Raw genomic sequence first — 20,584 nt, forward strand, 5'->3', positions numbered from 1 at the left:
GAGTGGTGGCGGGAAAGGGTCAGAGGTCCAGCAGTTCATCTCTACCTCCGAGGCCTGGACCAAGGCAGATGGACAGGAGGGAGGGCTTGACTTCAAAATGGAAGGTTAATCATTTTCCAGGGAAAATACATACTCTCAAGTAGGATAATACATATACAATACATAGCAATACAGGAAATGGATCGATAAACAGGCAACAAAAGAACATCAGATAGTAAGCAACAATTATGCAATGCCTGGGAAGGCTTCTCTGAACAGGATGGTTTTCAACTCCGTTTTGAAGCTGGTTAAAGAAGTGATGGCTCTTGTGTGTGGGGGAAGAAGGTTCCAGGAGTGAGGGGCAGCAAGTGAAAAGGGACGAATCCGGGATGGGGCAGAGGAAATCCTGGGCTGAGACAGGAACCCTTGACTACCAGAACGGAGGGCCCTGGTGGAAAGGTGAGGAGATACTTTTATTGGAGTGATCAAATGAATCTATTAACAGTATGTGAAAAGTCCAGGCAACATGGTCTTAAATATATAATTACATCGTGATGCAAAAACCACCAATCTTACATTGCAATTGTTACTACGTAGCCATCAAGTATTTGGTATATAGAGAAAAAATGAATGGCTCTTGCATTACTGAAGGGTATTTGCAGGGGTTAATAGATGAACTTTCCCTAGTGTTGTCCCCAACTTTCTCTAGTTCTATGTAATTTGAGAGTATACAAGGCTATAATAATCCTGTATCTGGTGATGATGTCATGCTCTAATTATTCAGTTTGTGCCAGATTTTTTTTTTGGGGGGGGGGATGTAGGGGGCTGGTACAAATGAGCAAAACCCATTTGTGTTGCTTCCCCCTTTCTTAGTAGTACCATTATTTATCCCCCCACATCCATTTTAAAATTGGTGAATTTCAAAATAATAATAATAATGTTATACAAAATCTGAACTCCTAAGTAAATATTTTAAGTGGTTCACCAGGGACTCAAAACTGGCACCAAGCAGGTTGGGAAAAGAAGACAAAATCCTGTGGAGTTGCTCCTGCAGTCACCAAGTGGTGAGAGTGGAAAAGCACCGGAGGAAAGTTCTCTTGCCTCCAACTGAGCCAGGCTCCAGTCTACTCAAGGTAATAGAGATCATCCCTCATTCCTCACCTTCTGCACCAAAAGGCTGCCTCATTTGTCCCCACCCATTCCCTCAGCTACCTGCTTGTCTTTCTGATAAGAATGCTACTAGCATCCCACTAGGGGCTTGCTCACACTTACTGAAAACCAGGCAGGAGTTCTTAGGACTCTCTTCCTGACTCACCCAAAATTAGGGGCAGAAGGAGAGATTGGAGTGGGGTCACTCTTCTTCATGTGCAGCTGGAGACTCTATTCTTCCGGGCCCAAAGCCACTACCAGCCCAAAGGTGCTTAACCTAGACAGATGGCCTGATGTTACCCACTAGTGGTTCACACCTGTCATGTTGATCTACTGCTGAGGAACAATTGATGACCAAACCTGCTCTCAATTGTCTTGTACAAATTACATGTACCAAAGCATTCCTGTCACAGAACTATAGGTTTTGCAGTGTGCTGTGTGCTGGTAAAAGTGGACTTCCTCCTTCATTCTTCCTTCCTTGTGTCCTGAAAATACTATCATAGAGAATCAAAAGATACTGTAGAATAGGGTGAGCTGCAGTGTGTATATGGGGCACTATTCTTAAAATTCAGAAGGAGGGATTTTCCATATTTCCAGCCTTTCTAGTAACAGAAGGAGATTCTGTTCCACTAACAGAAGGAGATTGGATCCATCCCAGTTATATTATTGAAACATGGTGATCTCCAGTGGCCTCTCTTAATGACTTACTTCATGTCACAATAAGCTAGAGGAACTGACATTTAAGAAACAAATTATGTGGTTACAGGCCACAACAGTAATGCCACTTGCCAAGTGAATAATTTTGTTGACAACCACAACAATCACAGGGAAATTAGAGTGAACTGTCGCAAACATTTTTGATGGGTTGCTCTTTCTTTGTTTATGTTTTTGTTTGTCTACAGCACAGGTTTATAGTTGTTATCCATACAGATTTATATCTAAATGCTGAAGTGGTCAAGGGAGCTGTGCTACAGTTTATGTATTATAGCTGTGTGAGTTATACCATCATAATGATACTTCATTGGCTTCAACTTTATTATAGTGCTTAGTGAAGCATTTCTTTTTCCAGGAATTCAGAAGAAATTCTGGTTCTGCTCAAGTTAGGTAATAAAGTTTTCAGTTTGGCTTTTGATGTATTTAGTGCCTACTGTTGATCTTTATAGTCTTTTGGTGTGTGTGTGTGTGTGTGTGTGTGTGTGTGTTTAGAGAAACATCATATACATTTTGTATTATATTATATTATATATAGTATAATATCCCCAAATGTCTTTTGTCTGGTATTTTCACAACACAGTAATTTTGTGGGTTCCCATCTTCCTTTCTGCAAACCATTGTTGTTGTTTCAAAGCTCCATTGTTTCTTCTGTGAACACATTTGTAATCTACCTGAAACAGAGGGAAAGAAAAATCCAGAGCTTTTCACTGTATTTCTCCATAATTCTCTGGTGTCCTAAAGATCACCCTTAGAGGATGTTATAATGTCACACCTTGGGCAAATATATATAAAAAGGATAAACAAATAACACATTCTGGAGAAAATTTCATTTAACTTTCCAAGCTATATAGTAATTGTTCAGGGAAATAATACTCAATTCATAATGCAGCCAAACGGTGTAGGCTGAGAAAACTTAAATCCCATGTTTGAACCTGATAATTACATGTTCAGCACTGTCCCTACTTCCTACTGCATTCATTTTGTATAAGTATAAGAGGGATTCCATAGAGCCTGAGGCTCGAAGGGCTCAGACATATCCAGTTAACTTATTCATGAAATCATAGAATCACAGAATTACAGAGTTGAAAGAGATCACAGGGGCCAACCAGTTCAACCCATGCCATGCAGGAAGACACAATCAAAGCACTCCTGGCAGATGACCATCCAGCCTCTGTTTAAAAGCATCCAAGGAAAGTCTCTCTAGATTACTACACTACACTCTTATAGCACTGCTATTCCACTTTAACTGCTCTGGCTGCCTCCCATTGCATTCTAGGATTTAAAGTTTAGGGAGGGGCATTTAGAATATTCAGTCAGAGAGCTCTTAGGCCTCACTGAACTACAAATCTCAGAATGCAACAGGAGACAGTCAGAGCAGTTAAAGTGGATTAACAGCACTATAAGAGGGTAGTGCAGTAATGTGGTTAATGTCATTCTGAGGTATCATATATAACTATGGAACATCTCTCATCATCAGGAAGTCCTTCCTAATGGTTAGGTGCAATCACTTGCCTGTAGTTTGAGTCCATTGCTCCATGTCCTAGTCTCTGGAGCTACAGAAAACAAGCTTGCACCATCCTCAATATGACACCTTTCAAATGTTTAATCAGGGCTATCATGTCACCACTTAACCTTCTCTTTTCCAGGCTAAATATATCCAGCTTCCTAAGCTGTCTCTCATAGGGCATGGTTTCCAGACTTTTTTTTTAGCATTCTGGTTGACCTCTAGCTTTTCAATATCCTTCTTGAATTATGGTGCCCAGAATTGGACACAGTATTCTGTGTGAGGTTTGACCCAAGCAGAATAGAATGGTTCTATTGCTTTGCTTCATCAGATACTATACTCCGTTTGAGGCAGCCCAGAAGCCCCCCCCCCCCTTTTAACTGTCACATCACACTGTTGATTCATGTTTAACTTGCAGTCTACTAAGACTCCTGGACTCCAGATCCCTTTCACATGTACTCTTGTCAAGCCAAATTTCCTTGCATTTCATCCCTCTCTCCAAGGGTACTTTACATATCTCCCTGTTGAAATTCATATTGTTAGTTTTTGCCCAGCTCTGTAATATGTCAAGGTTATTTTGAATTCTGATCCTGTCCTCTGGGCTACCACTCCTAATTTGATATAATCTGCAGATTTGATAAGCATGGCCTCTATTCCATCATCCAAGTCATTTCTAACAATGCTGAATAGTTGTGGGCCCAGGACAAAACCCTGTGGCACCCCACTAATCACTTCTCTCCAGGATGAAGGAGAGCCATTGTGAACACCAATGAGAAACCCATGACTTTTTAGTGATCATAACATTGCTTTCTAAGTACTTCCAAACTATCTGTTTACTGTAAAACATATGTTAGTGGCTACAGAAAGAACAGTGTCTGTTCAAGGAGAAGGTGGAAAAGTCTTGCAAACTAGAGGGAGAGGACCAGAATAGAGTACTCTAAAAGAAAACAGCTGGTTGATTGGAAGTATAATAATGAACAGATTTCCACATTATGTTATTCTTTGCTGCAGCATCAATTTGTACCTTTATATACAATACGATATGAAATTTTATTCACCTCTCTGTTGAAATAATAAAAAGGGAAAAAATGCCCATAGGGTTGCAAGCACTTATCTTCAGATAAAGCAATGAACAATAGGTTCTTATATTATAGAGAGCCAATGTGGCATAGTGGTTTGAGTGTTGTACTAAGACACTGGAGACCAAGGTTCAGACCTGCACTCAGGCATGAGAGCCCACTTGGGGACCTTGGACAAGTCACTGTCTCATCCTCAGAAGATAGCAATGACAAACTTCCTCTGAACAAAACTTGCCAAGAAAATCCTGTGATAGTTTTGCCTTATGGTAGCCATAAGTTGGAAATGAGTTGAAGGCACACAACAACAAAACAACAATCTTACATCTAAAAATCTTTCACTTTCTAGTGGAAGAGGTTTGCATGAATGGTCTCATACCACTTTGCTGAAAGAAAGAAAGAAAGAAAGAAAGAAAGAAAGAAAGAAAGAAAGAAAGCAGTTTGTAATACTGTCAGATGAAGAGGGGTATTGCTTATACTGCACCAGGATTTGTAACCTTTTGTTATATCTGTGATTCCTATAATGTAAATCATTACCATCCAGTTTGTAAACAGGATCATGCTCTTTGGTCTAAACTGAAATGAGTAACAACTTGAAAGCTCTGATAAAATAGAAATGATGAAAATCTCTAGGATTATTGGATATTGATGCCAGACTGTCATCTCTCTAAGGCATTCATTTAGCAGCATGAGTGTTTTGTATATAGCACAGGCACACAGCCTATCTCTAGATAAGTAGCAGGTTGATTATGACAAGTGGTTATATCCTTATGTACTCCTAGCAAATTATTTTTTCATAATAGCAGTTCAGGGCACAGTTTCTTGTGGCATATTAATTTGCTCAAGATACTAGTATTACCATTGCCTTCAGTGTATGCATATGTGTGTTAGAAAAAGAAAACTGATAAAAAAAAAACTATTGACTCAGTGAAACATTCAAGAAGAGATAATACAGAAATTAGAAGGCTCCTCTTCACACACACACACACACACACATATATTAAATATGTATTGATATACCTAATTCTGTAACCAAAACAACTATCTTCTGGTTGAAATACAAGGAAAACAGTAATAGTTATTGTAACAAACTCACACAATTATTTGGAACAAAAATATTTGGTAGCAAATACAACTACAAAACTAGATAAACAACTTAAAAAGATAAAGGTAAGGGTAAAATTTTCCCTTGACAAGATTGTCTAGTTGTAACTGACTGTGGGGGCAGTACTCATCTCCATTACTAAACCGAAGAGCCAGCGTTGTCAAAGACAACTCTGTGATCCTGTGGCCAGCATGATTGCACAGAACACTGTTACCTTCTCACCGAAGTGGTACTGTTTTATCTACTTGCATCTTTACATGCTTTTGAACTGATAGGTTGACAGACATTTGGACTAGTGACAGGACTAGTGGTGCCTGGATCTCGACTTGCCGACCTGCCAGTCTTGCATTTGTCAGAGTCAACATCTTAACTGCTGAGCCAATGCATCCAATTAATCTTAAACACATATATTAATCACTTGTGGAAGATCAGTAGATTGAAAGGATGGGTGAGGTGACACACATATGCACACACACACACACACAGACTTCAATCCATCTTCTGTTTTAATTAAATTTCCTGGCTTTTCATTTGTTGATAAATCTTAGTCCTAATGACCAGACCAATAGCTACTTCCCTGCTGCAACAGCAACTTTAGAGTTGTTAACTTTCATTCCTTAAACTAAATACTGTTACAACTATAATTTAGCAAATAGATGGTCTTACCGCTGCCTAATTATTTAATAATGTGTATGTGCTGCTTGTAGTATACACTTTTATTTTTTCATGGCTTCAAGAACTCCATAACTTGATAGCTTTGTCTAAGCAGTGCTTTCTCAAACTATCTGAAATAGAGGATTGGCATTTTCTGTCCCAGTATGCCATGCACCAGTACTATAATTTTGTCTGTTGGCTACAATCGTTTCTTTCTTTCCTGGGAAAAATCCAGGGAGTGGCAGTCAGGGCTCAGGGACCAGTACTGGTCCAAAGACAATCATTTCAAATTACCTAGAGTTAGCACATTTCCCATTAGATTGCTTTTGAGTTCTTAAGTTGGAACATATAAGAATCTTCTTCTTAACTATAATCTGTAAAAGTAATATTTCTTTGTGAAGTCAAAGGCTTTCATGGCCGGCATCCATAGGTTTTTGTGGGTTTTTCGGGCTATGTGGCCATGTTCTAAAAGAGTTTCTTCCTGATGTTTCTCCAGCATCTGAAGCTGGCATCTTCAGAGAATGCTTGCCTGGAAAAAGTTGGCTCACACAATATATATATACACATACACACACACACACACACATCTTTTTCCAGGCAAGCATTCTCTGAAGATGCCAGCCACAGATGCTGGTGAAACATCAGGAAGAAACTCTTCTAGAAGATGGCCACATAACCTGAAATACCCACAAAAACTATAATATTTCTTTATTATTTGCACTTGTATAACACAATAATTTCTATAACATTTCAATGGATGAGTCTTTTTTATTAAGGCTATAGCTAGCTTTGAATAATAAAAACAATCTCAGTATTTCCTGTCTGATTTACTGATCTCTCCATTAGAGCCCTATGCTCTGAATATATTTGCTCTTTGGACCACTGTATATTATTAAATGAGCAGTCTTAGTACCTGAAGACTACTAGCTGTAGTTCAGAACAATAAAAGAAACAGCTTCATTTATATACCACTTCATACTGAACTAACAATGTCTAAGCAGTTTACAACTGTAAGCTAATTGCCCCAACAATCTGGGTACTCATTTTAGTGACCTCAGATGGATGCAAGACTGAGTCAAACTTGAGCCCTTTCACTGGTATTGAACTCACAACCTTATCATTTTGAGTGAATGGCTGCAGTACATGCATTTAACCACTGCACTATCAATTCTATCTGGATTTCTCTCCATCTAGTCCAGTTCTCAGGAATAATTTCAGTTTCAAAAATCAGAAGAAGATACATTTATTTAACTTGTCTCTGTGAAGACCTGTCTAATCTGAAGCCATCTGTTGCCTTTTATGAACTACAGAATTCAGCTCCACATAACTAGATTAATATTCAATGATCAAAAACCTGCCTGCTTAAGAACAGAGTTAAGGCTGCCTCATGTTGACTCAACAAAGACAGGAAACTGATAATAGACGTACCTTATGATCAGCAGTATTGTTGATCAATGCCATGAGTTGTGCTGGTTTACACAATGCATCCTCCAAATACCCCACTTGGTCCCAAAGCATTCATTATTGATGTTTAAGGAACAATTTGGAGTTGTTTAATGGAATAGAAGGCATGCTTTCTAAATTTTCAGATGACAGCACATTGGGGAGGGGAGAGATTAGCTAATTCCCCAGAAGACAGGAATTGCCAAAAAATTATCCATCCTAGTAAGTGGAAACTGGAAGTAATTACCAGTCATTTTTGAGCTGCATTTATGGTGACTTTTTATTGAAAATCTAGTCATCTGGTCAGCAAAGGGCATCAGGTCAAAAACTGACACCAACTCCCCCTGTAGTTTCTCACCTATGGGTATAGTTGCCCTATAGAAATGTTTTCTGGTCTGCTATGAGTTTGCTATTGGAGTTAGAAAACACTAAGTGAAGGCCTCTTTTCAGAAGTCTTTGTTTTATTCTTCATTTCATGAGTCTTGAGAGCAATTTAGTCCTTCCGACACTTTAAATAATGGGTTCGAATTGCAAACTTTCTGTCTGCCCCCTTTAACTCAAGATCCCATTCTGTATAAATATGTCCAGTCCACAGAGGGAAAGACCATGACTCTAATCCACTATTTTCCTCTATGGCTAGAGAAGAACTTGGGAAATTACTTTTTAGAAGCAATTAGTTACAGTTATAAGTCTAAGCTCCAACAGACATTACTGCCATGATTGTAGAAGGAGGGGAGTGCTGTTGTTTTTTAAGCAATTTTAACTTTTTGTTTTCAAAGGTAACTAAATTATAAATAAAACAATTACCATTTTGCTGCTTTTGGAAAACACTGGAAGCCATTCTTACAAAGCACATTCTCACCCCATAATGATAAAAGTAACCTATAACATAATCACACTGTAAATAGAATGAAGTAATCCCATATTCAAAATTGTATATGGGATACAATACTTAATTGTATCTTTGTTACTGGAAAAGGCAATTAACTATCAATAATTTGCAACTAGTTGCTTCCAAGATCTGCTCTATAATGGTAATTTAGACACAACATGAAATAGGAAATAATTTACACCTCATCACAAATTGAAATTAGCACAAGCAAATTTCATGCAAATCTGAGTCCATTTTTGGGTAAAGTAAATTTACCCAAAAGAAGGCTCGGATTTTCATAAAATTAGCTAAACTGATTTCAATATATGCAAATTTGAAAATAAATCCCTTCTTTTAATTAGAAAAAGTGTCACACCATAGTGTGGGAGATTAAGACTAGCTAACCTACAGGTCTACTTCATCTACTGTTGATGAATAACCTTATGGTCTTTAAACTGGACTTGGACTAGGCAGTCCTTACAACAGAGCATGACTGAAAAGAGTCAGAAAAAAACATTACAGAGAGCATCCTATCTCAGTCTAGTTCCATATGTCACTTCCCCCCATTCTGATCCTAACTCCCATCCTAAACTTCAGTAGACAAGCAAGAATACTGTATTTGTGTAAAGTTTAGTTAACCCAACTGTCTTTTTAAAAACAAAACAAAACAAAATACAGTGGTATTGATATCAAAGTCAGAGATTTTTAAAAGTCACCTTAAAATGCTAAGAGTAACTGACAAGAAAGCAAGCACCAAACTGCATACAGAGCAGGATGTGGCATGGCATTTTCATGCATAACAAGAGTAAGAACAGATAAAGAGAGATCGTGCTTCTTCCACAAGTGAGTTGAGAATTATTTTATTGGACTAGCACTGCAATCCTGTACATCTTAATTCAAGAATAAGGCCAGATGTGACCACTATAATTTACATCTTGGAGATCTTGCATAGAATTACAACTTACGTCTTATGATATATGATTTTAATAAAATTCATTATCATTTCAGATGGTGGCTGACATGCACATTACATTAACAAACTTTTTTAAAAACAAACAAACAAAACAAAACAAAAATGCAGTCTTTTCTTTCCAGTGTATAAAATAAGAATTAAAGAGGTAGTTTGTGTTAGGAGATTAATTTCTGTTGGGAGCTGGACGGTTAACTTTTTCTAATCCCATCACATTATTTAGAAATAATTAGCAAATAATGTGAAAAATAATTAATGAGACTAATCTAATTTAGTGAATGATCAGGTTTCATGTAGGCCACATGACAGCCCATTTTTCATGCTTCCAGAGCCACCCAGAAGGGTTTTTTCCCCACAATGTTTTGGAGAGTTTGGAGGGGAGAACCTTAACTCTAGGTAGCATCATGTGTGGTCCAGGTGCATTATTTTAGCAAACAATAAAGGCATTACAGCCCAAGAGTTATGATTTCCAGCTTCATTTTGGGGGCATACTGCAGCTCTGACAAGTTCTAGGCTAGATGAATGGCTTCTGGGGCTTTGATGTTCAAAAGACAAGATTTGCGGCAACAGGGAAGGAGGTTGCACAGTTGATATATCTCTGGCTGTAGTGTGTTGTAAACTGCTCAAATTACACACGACAGCAGTCACTTCATTAATACAGCCTATTTTAATTAATACAGCCACCATCTAAAATGCAGATCAAATAATAGAATGCCCCAAGCAGTGGAATGGGCTGTTCAGTCAACTTAAATCCCTAGAAAATTTGTTGAAGAAAATTGTTTTTGATACTCTCAGATATTGTTAACTTCCCTGGCTGCATCTGCACTGCAGAAATAATGCAGTTTGACATTTCTTAACTGCCATGGCTCAATGCTATGGATTTTTCAAATTTGTTGTTTGTCATGGAACAAGAGCTCTCTGACAGAGAAGGCTCACAAAACTACAAAACCAAGAATTCCATAGCATTGAGCCATGGCAATTAAAACGGTGTCAAACTGCATTATTTCTGCAGTGCAGATGCAGACTGTGTGATCCTTCTCCACTAAACCATTATAGGTCATTCTGAATAGTTGTCAGTGTCACACTTTGGAGATTATCGCACTGTGTTCTGAGAACGTTCCTATCATCACGTGATGAGAACGTTCCTGGAACAGATATTACTGCATTAGTAAACTAGAACATGATCAGAACGTGATCAGAACTGCATTTTACCGCACAGCGATTCCTGAAACCGTTCCGAGAACATATTCCACCAAGGCCGCCTCCGTCTCCTGATTGGCTGAAAGAATGACAGGCAGGGAGGCAGGGAAGCAGGCAGGCGAGCGACTGCAGTGAGGGAAGGGGGGGGTGTGAGAGAGAGAGGGGGGAAAGGAGGAGGGAGGGAAGGGAGGGAAGAAGGAGGGATCGGGAGGAAGGCAGGGAGAAAGAGAAATGGGGAGAGATGAGCCTTGCAAGTTACATCCCAAACCTCCTTTGCAAGGCTGGGAAGAAGGAGGAGCTTCATGCAGGTCTCTTCAAGCCGAAGAAAAGCAAGTTGCCAGGGAGGGGACTGGGCCAAGGGCAGAGCCCTGGCAGCCATAGCAGCTCTTTAAACCGGTTAGAAAAGAAGAGTCCTCTGCTGTCATCCCAATTCCCCATTTTGGCTGCTTGTCAGCCTTTTGCCTCCTGTGTGTGTGCGCATGTAATGTGTGCCTTCATAGAATCATAGAATCATAGAGTTGGAAGAGACCACAAGGGCCATCCAGTCCAACCCCATTCTGCCATGCAGGAAATCACAATTAAAGCATCCCCAACAGATGGCCATCCAGCCTCTGCTTAAAGACCTCCAAGGAAGGAGACTCCACTACACTCTGAGGAAAGAGTGTGATCCACTGTCGAACAGCCCTTACTCTCAGGAAGTTCCTCCTAATATTGAAGTAGGATCTCTTTTCCTGGAGCTTGCATCCATTGCTCCGGGTCCTAGTCTCTGGAGCAGCAGAAAACAAGCTTGCTCCCTCATCAATGTGACATCCCTTCAAATATTTAAACAGGGCTATCATATCACCTCTTAATCTTCTCTTCTCCAGGCTAAACATCCCCAGCTACTTAAGTCGTTCCTTGTAGGGCATGGTTTCCAGACCTTTCACCATTTTAGTCGCCCTCCTTTGGACACGCTCCTTTTTGAATTGTGGTGCCCAGAACTGGACACAATATTCCAGGTGGGGCCTGTGAGCTTCCCTCCCTGCTTTAATTCTTGTCTGGCTCTTTGCTATGGAATTCTGGGAGTTGTTTGCTTGCTTTTGTGTGTTGCTCCAAACAGAGGAGCTTTTGTGGGTTCCTTCCTGGAGGGAAGGAGGAGAAGGTCCTGGGCATCCCTGCCATCCTTGCCTCCTGCAGGCTGCCAGCACAGGAGCCCCGCCGGACATGACACTAGAGGCCCCCGCAGAAGCAGCCAGACCCTCTCCCTCTTGCTCTCTGCTCTGGCCCCCCTGTTTCCCTCTCTCTTTCTCTCTCTTTCCCTTCTTTCCTCTTCTCTCACTTGTCCCAACTTTCCTCCCTTCCCTCCCTCCTTCTTTCCCCCCTCACACACACACACCTTCCCTCACTGCAGTCGCTCGCCTGCCTGCCTCCCTCCCTGCCTGTCATTCTTTCAGCCAATCAGGAGATGGAGGAATGAGAGAACGGATTTGAGAACAGATAAGAATACCGCACACACCTCTGTTGGAACGTTCTCATCACGTTTCAGCTCTCTGGGAACACATTCATATCTGTACCCTCCTGGAACACATTTGGAACACATTTAAACGTTCTGAGAACCCGATTGGAACACATACGTGCGGTATACTCAAATGCGTTCCGTTCTCATCACGTGATGAGAACGGTCTCAGAACGCAGTGCGATAATCTCCTTTGATTACCTTATACATCCACTCTGAAAGCAATGTTAATGAACTTATTTTACATTTCCTCTAACATCTGACTCATATTACACTTCAGCCAGTGCCTTCAAATTGCTTGAATTGCACAATAGGCAAAATCTTAGGTAGCTGTTGTTTCTTTCTGTCTTTGTTCCCCCAGCTTTCTGACACATTCAACCGACTTTTTATAAACCACTATTATCATGTTTTTGCCTTTCTCTTTATGATCTGAACTTCCTTTAAAAGTCACAGTCTGCTTCTGGCTGTTAGATGCTCCTTTCAAAGTTTAACAACAAAGCTTCTATTTTAAGTTATTTGTTGGAATCATTTATATGCTCTTCTCAGCTACCTGTGGGTGATGCAGCTTCTGAGGTTTTGTACATTTCCATGAGAATTAGATTTTCTGAAATACAATATCTATGGAGCCTTGAGTGACCGGCGGAGGGGGGGGGGGGGGAGAGAGAGAGAGAGAGAGAGAGAGAGTTACCTTTATGAAATTTCTGGATAAAATGTATATTGAGCTAATTTAAGGCTCTGTGAAGCTATGGGAGGCTGCAGGCTGACTCACCTGCAGAATCCTGGAAACTGAGACAGGAGAATTATCCTTGGAAAGAATATAATCATGCCTCCAGGGTTGCTGGAGGAATCGGCTGCTGAGTGGTAGCTATTGCGTGCTTCCCAGCATAATTTTTTCAACTGCTGGTCTGTCCTTGCCACACCTCAATGTCTCTATTGAGAGTGGTGAACACTGCAAGACCTCCCTATGCCAATTACCTAGGCTGTTCAGCTTCTTGCTAGCAGCTATGTTATGACTGGAGTAACTGCCAGAGGGAGAAGGACCTCATTATTCCCTCTTCTCTGACTCACACTGGAGAGAGGGCCCACTTGAAGTAACCTATTAAAATGCACTGATGGCCTGAAAGGATTTGTCCAAATTTACTCCATGTGTTTATTTTCAGTCTTCTCAAGCAATGGAGTTAACATTATTTTTGCTTCTTACACCCTCAAAATCTACAGATACAGCACAATGAAATGGAAGGAAACTGGAGATCTCTCTCTCTGTTTCATCATCTATTTAGTAAACATTACTTTTAATACATTTCCAATTATAATTTCTTCTACTAGTAGTTTTAATTTGCAAGCTGCTTAAAATCCTCTTTGGTTAGGTAATTCTAAAACTCTGAGTGTATCTAAATTCTGAATGGGAAATGAAGTTAAGAGGTAATCATTTGCTCAAGATCATGGCATCTCATGCTCAACTCTCCATCCACTTGGTCATTTTAGCCCTCGTTTCTTTCTATACTAGTATCAAAAATAATGAAACTGTAGTAGATGTAATAAGAAGAAACTGTACAGTGGTAGTCACGATGATTCAGTTAGATTTGAGCTATTTCAAATCTGGTGAAAGAAACAGATCTTGTAAAAGTTACTTTTTTTCAACTACAGCTCCTAGTACATTGAACTGGGGGAATATGGGAGATGTAATCCAAATGGGAAGTTTATTAAGCTCTGGAAGCTAGTAAGACTGTAATGATCCAAAAGGAGAGCAAAATTGCTAAGGCACAATCTACCGGGAAACTGTGGCAAGAACACCATTTCATTTTAAAAAGCTGTCATTGTGGAATGACTTCTACAGTTCCACAGTTAACTCATATCCAACCTGGGGATAGAACATGTTTGGGTGGCAAGACAATGTTCTTATGCAATTAAATGTGTCTGAGACAAGGATGGGAGAAATCTTTGCCACCCTGCACCTGCGACCTTCCTTTATTTATGGCAATTAATGAGCCCAGGTCCACCACTGTCAAAGAAAAGGGGCAGGAGCAGACAGGCAGAAAAAGGGGCTCCATTCTGTGGGATCTGAAGACAGGTCAAAACCCTGCTGTCCATACTGCCAGCATTGAAGGAGGCACGAACTTTAACTTTAATCTTAGGAGAGTTCAATATCCACACGAATGATCCTAATAATCCTGTAGCTACATGTTTTAGTTCTCTGTTAACTTCCTTTGGACTTGAACGCTGCTCCAAGTTTCCCACTCATGCTCTCAGACACTGTCTTGATTTAGTTCTCACTAAAAAGTGTGTAACTTCTGATTATGAGGCTAACAAATTTCCGTCTTATTTCTTTTGCACTTTTCCATAACCCAGCTCCTTGCTGAACTGTATGATGCTCTTTTCGTGACCTTCAATCTGTTACCCTGAGATATTTGGCCAGGAATTGAACACTTTCCTTTCTTCTGTAAATCTTGGTGACTCTGGATCCAGCTGTATCTCTGGATGGTTTTGTCCCTATGTCAATATGCACAACTTCGTCTACTAAGCCATAGCCTTGGTTCACTCTTATCATCCGGTTTCTCCATTCCTGTTCACGAGCTGCTGAGCACTTATGGAAAAAGACCAGGCTGATTCTATTCCTTACGAATTTGCTTTCTCCTCCTTTTCACACTCTATCTCCATGGCAAAACAGAATTATTATGAATTATTGATTAGTGCTAACAAGTGGCAGCCTCAGTGTCTCTTCTCTACCTTTAATTATCTGCTAAAACCTTCTTCTCCTCCAGTTCCTCTCTCATTCTCTCCTAATGATTTTGCAACAATCATCTATTGGCCAAGTCAAAAGGCCTCTACTCTGTTTTGATCCTTCTTGATCTTTCTGCTGCTTTTGATTCTCTTGATCATAGTCTTTGGGTGGATCTACTCCAGGACCTTGGATTTATTGATACTGCCCTTAACTGGTTTAAATTCTAACTTTCAGATAGGTCTTTCACTGTGGTCAGTGGACACCAGGTTTCCACCTCCATACCATATCTGTTGGTGTCCTGCAGGGTTTTGTCCTGAGTTTGTTATTGTTATCTCTTTACACTCTGTCCCTAGGTTCTTATGATTTCCAGTATCATGTATATGCTGATATAAATTGTATAAATAATTGTAATTGTAAAAATTGTATAAATCATACTGAAAATCACTCTGTCCTTTCATGTTGCTTTAATTAAGGTTAGTCTGGGATGTGCCTGGGATGTCACCCAGTGCAGGGAGGCAGGACTTCTGGGTTTCAGGGCTTTCAGGCAGCAGAGCCAAAAGTACACTCCCCCACCTCATTGCCACAGTGCATAGAATGACACTATAGCAGTGAGGCAGGGGATGTGATCAGCCCTCTCAGTAGCCTCCACAGCCTTTCAAGTCCCATCTGACCATTTGCCATACATGACCCAAAAGGCAGCCACCTCCCTGGCTTTCTGAGTCCTACATGGCGATTGCTATTTTCAGCCTGGAGAGAAGTGACCAGTGGGGTCCCACAGGGCTCTGTCCTGGGCCCAGTGTTATTCAACATCTTTATCAATGACCTGGATGACAGAATTGGGAGCATACTTATCAAATTTGCAGATGACACCAAATTAGGAGGAATAGCTAATACTCCAGAGGACAGGATCAACATTCAAAATGATCTGAATAGACTAGAAAGCTGGGCCAAAGCTAACAAAATGAAATTCAACATGGAGAAATGTAAGGTACTGCACTTAGGGCAGAAAAATGAAATGCACAGATATCGGATGGGGGACACCTGGCTGAATGAAACTACATGTGAAAGGGATCTGGGAGTCCAAGTAGACCACAAGTTGAACATGAGTCAACAGTGCGATGCGGCAGCTAAAAAGGCCAATGCAATTTTAGGCTGCATCAATAAAAGTATAGTGTCTAGATCAAGAGAAGTAATAGTGCCACTGCATTCTGCTCTGGTCAGGCCCCACCTGGAATATTGTGTCCAGTTCTGGGCACCACAATTCAAAAAGGACATTGAGAAACTGGAGCGTGTCCAGAGGAGGGCAACTAAAATGGTGAATGGTCTGGAAACCTTGCCCTATGAGGAATGACTCAGGGAGCTAGGGATGTTTAGCCTGGAGCAGAGAAGTTTAGAGGTGATATGATAGCCCTGTTTAAATATTTGAAAGGATAACATATTGAGGAGGAAGCAATCTTGTTTTCTGCTGCTCCAGAGAACAAGACCCGGAACAATGGATGCAAGCTACAGGAAAAGAGATTCCACCTCAACATTAGGAAGAACTTCCTGACAGTAAGGGCTGTTCGACAGTGGAACAAACTCCCTCGAAGTGTAGTGGAGTCTCCTACATTGGAGGTCTTTAAGCAGAGGCTAGATTGCCATCTGCTGGGGATGCTTTGATTTGGATTTCCTGCATGGCAGGGGGTTGGACTGAATGGCCCGTGCGGTCTCTTCCAACTCTATGATTCTATGACTCGGAAGACAGAAATCTTCCTTCTGGCCTTCCGAGTCCCATGAGGCCATGGCTGGGTGGAACCCATAAGAGAGCCCGCCCCCCCCCCCCCCCGGGGTCTTCCAAGTCCCACATGGCCATAGCCGTGACATCACTGCTATATTTATTGTTAGCTGCAGGGAGCACCATTTTTGGCAGAACAGAAAATTAATAACACAATAAATCAACAGATCTATTATGTAGGAACCCCTGATTTGGTTCAGCATCATATTTGCTTTTGGAATCTGGGACTTATTAAGGCTAATTCAATTCAGACCCTGAATCTTAACCAAAATTTGGCAATTTTGTCTGTGCTTCTCCATTTACATTCTTTAAGAAAAAAGGGGTTATAGTTTTTTGGTATGTACTTCAAAGAGGGACATATAATTTGAAGAAATGATAGAAGCTGTGTGTGTGTGCTATTTTCATTTTATTTTTCTTAAAAATATCAGTTTTTAAAAGTGTCTCTGACTGCTCAGTCTTGGTAATATTTTTACACCACTTGTTTTTCTGCCAGTGTCCTAAAGGGGCCACAGCAAAACCCTGTGCAAAGTAACCATTTATTTTATCCATATTTTATTTTATTTGTTTAAACTATATTCCCCTTTATCCCAGGAAGTTACTCATGACAGTATAACAAAACATCATTGTAGCTGCTGGTGTCAAGTCATGACAAGTTTGGTGCTGATCAAGAAATTTCTCTCTCAGAATTGGAATTTCTTCCCTTTCTCTGACCTAGAAAGGAAAGAGGAGGGGGAACTACACAGCCCAAGTACTCAGTAAAAAATATTGAATACATTGTTCAGTTTGGCTTTGTTGTTCTTTCTACAAGTAGCATAAAGTTTTGTACACAGTAATATATAGTATCGTTAATAGCACACTGTTGCCCAATCAATGGAACAATTGGTTTTTCTGCAGTAATTGCCAATTGTTTTGTTAAATAGATGCCATTTTAATCATGTGGAGGATCTTAAATGTTTGTTAAGGAATGTTATAATTTGCCTGCTCATACTGACAGAACAATCTATAGTGCCACGTCTTTACTCCTGTAAAAATATGTGTATTCTCAGAACTCGAAACTAACTATGTACTAAGGACATGCTTCTAATTAGCTCTTTCCTCCAATAACTTAGGTACAGCTAAACACATGATTGTGATGCATCTTGGGATTATTTAATTTCTTTTGGATGGTGCTGTAATTTAGTTACTCTTAAAGCTAGGAAGTATTGTCTCACTGAATGGTGAAGAAGATGTATCACTTGATTCAAGTGCTGTTTCATGCTGCTGTGCTGTGCTGTGGCTGCTGAGATGTGATGGTGAGGTGGAAGGAAGGAAAGCATATACTCCAACATTCCACAGATAAAACCCAGCAGATTTGTGGCCAAGCAACATCATAATATGGTCAAGATGACAAAAGTTATTAATGAAGAAGAACACATAAGCTAGGAGAGACTGCAGCATGTTGCTGTTGCCTGAGTGTATCAGGAAGTGCAAGATTCTGCTCCCTCCTCTCCTCATTCTCTGCTGATTTAACTGAGTGTGAGCTACTTTTGCACTTTGCAGCAAGTAGCACAAACTACTTTTGCACTCAGTTTTAAGCAATTAAAGTAAACTGAGAACAAGGGGGGCAGTAGGAGCAGGATAGAGATACTGGAATGTTTTAAAAACATCTGAAAAAGTGGGTTTACTGAGTATTAATTGGCATTGTCACTGCCAAATCTGGATAGTTGGGGGGTATGGGAGACTGTATTTTATACCCCAATCCAGTAATTTGTAACATTCATTTTTTTACATTACTAAAAATTGGCTATTTTAGTTATTTTTGAGAAACAGGAAAGAAAAGGCTGTAGTCATAATGGTTAACTTGCTGTAGATAAATGATTAGGTTGCTAATTTGGGTGGGAATCACAACCGTAACTGTAGCTAATAACTTTCCAAGCAGATTCTATTATCATTCTGTGTTCTTTCTGTATATTATTTGCTATGATAATATTGAGAGATATAAATGGAAGCATTTCTGTATATCATCTTTGATGAGGATGCTGACTGGCCCGCCTTACAGAGACCTGGCTAGGAGAGGATCGCGTTATAACCAGGGCACAGGCCCTCCCAGCCAGGTACTCTGTCCATGACAATCATGGGCCTATCCTGCATGTGGTCTTTAGTACGGAATAGGAATATCCATGGTTGGAGGTAATCAAAACCACTGCATTGTCATGGACAGATCATTTCCTGATCAAGGTTGAACTAAGAGCCACCTTCCCACCGGGGGTGGAGGACCCATTAGAATGGTCCGTCCTCAAAGGCTAATGGAACTAACTGGGTTTCAGAAAGCCCTAGAAGGCTTAATGGTTGGTAATGCCGGTGATTCTGTTGAAGCTTTGGTTAATACCTGAAACACCGATCTTGCCAAGGCTATCGACATGATCACTCCCAAGCATCCTTTCCAACCCGCTTCAAATTGTCAATCATGGTATACCATAGAGCTTAGGAAGATGAAGTGGGTTGGACAATGACTAGAGTGTGTCTGGCAAAAAACTCGACTCTTATCTGACAGAACTCACCATAAGAAATTTCCTTGTTCCTATGGAAAGGCAATACGTGCAGTGAAAAAAATTCTTCTCCTCTGCACATGTTGTGTCTGCAGAGTCCCATCCAGCAGAGCTGTTTAGGGTAATAAGAAAACTGTCACAGATTCCATCTGTGCAGAACCAATTAGTTAACCTGACAACAGCTTGCTGTGATGCATTTAACAACTTTTTTGCAGATAAAATTTCTCATATAAGAGCTGACTTGGATGCCGGTGTTCCAGCAGAATCAACTGATGAGGTGTCCAGCAACTCCATAGTTGAGATTATACTGGACCAGTTTCAATCGGTGAGTACCAATGACATGGACAAGCTTCTTGGTAGAGTGAAGAAGACAACTTGCCTTCTTGATCCTTGCCCTTCATTGCTGGCCATCCAGGAGGGTGATGCCTTGAAGATGTTCTTGAGGGACACAATCATGCATCCCTTAGGGAAGGGCAAGTTCCATCTTGTTTGAAGGAAGTGGCGGTTAGGCTGCTTCTGAAAATACCTTCCCTCAACCCTCTGGACATGAATAGCTATAAGCCAGTTTCCCATCTACCATTTTTGAGCAAAGTGATCTAGCGGGCTGTTGTCCTTCAGCTCCAGGTTGTGTTGGATGTAACCAATTACCTGGATGCATTTCAAACTGGCCATAGGACAATTAATGATGTTGAGACTGCCATAGTTGCCTTAGCTGATGACCTTCATCTGAGCATTGACAGGGGTAGTGTGACCCTGTTGGTGCTGCTTTTGACACAATTGATCCTAACATCCTCTTGGAACACCTGAGAGAGTTAGGAATTTGGAGCATTACATTGCAATGGTTCCGTTCCCAGAGGGTGATGCTTGGGGACAGTTGCTCAGCAAAAAAAAAAGAGCTTAATTGTGATGTCCCTCAAGGCACCATCCTGTCCCAGATGCTATTCAATATATATATATATGAAGTCGCTGGGAGGGATCATCCGGAGACATGGGGCAGGGTGTTATCAGTACGCTGATGACACCCAGATATATTTCTCCATGTCTTGGTCTACAGACAAAATGGAGGTACTTACCGTAGAGCCTCCTAACCCAGGTATTGTGGTACAACATCCAGTCCTAGATGGGGTCACACTCTCCTCAAAGGACTGTGTTCACAGTCTGGGGGTCCTCCTAGACCCATCGCTCCAGATGACCAATCAGGTAAATGCGACAGTCAGGAGTGTCTGTTATCAGCTTTGGCTGATATGCCAGCTGCGCCCTTTCCTGGAAGTGAGGGACCTAGAAACTGTGGTACACAGGCTAGTAACCTCGTGACTCAATTTCTGCAATGCACTCTACATGGGGCTATCCTTGTGCTTAGTGCAGAACATGGCAGCCAGGTTGGTTTTTGGCAAAGCCAG

The 20,584-nt window shown here is 40.8% G+C and overlaps 1 protein-coding gene across 4 annotated transcripts in view; it reads left to right on the forward strand.

Annotated features, from left to right (window-relative positions):
- The window catches only part of LOC149319479 (interleukin-1 receptor accessory protein-like 1), a 1,062,352-nt gene that overhangs the window by 41,533 nt on the left and 1,000,235 nt on the right, over positions 1-20,584 (forward strand). The window contains exon 1 of one of the 4 annotated variants that reach the window (XM_089511798.1): positions 19,414-19,509. The exons of the other annotated variants lie outside the window; for them this stretch is intronic. The gene's annotated coding sequence lies outside the window, so the exon portion shown is untranslated. Of the gene's footprint in view, positions 1-19,413; positions 19,510-20,584 lie in introns of those variants that run through there. 4 annotated transcript variants of the gene reach the window in all.

Source organism: Sceloporus occidentalis, unplaced genomic scaffold (assembly GCF_023333645.1).
Source record: "Sceloporus occidentalis isolate IW3139 unplaced genomic scaffold, rSceOcc1.0.p SCAF_2, whole genome shotgun sequence".
In the NCBI taxonomy this organism is placed as follows: Eukaryota; Metazoa; Chordata; class Lepidosauria; order Squamata; family Phrynosomatidae; genus Sceloporus; species Sceloporus occidentalis.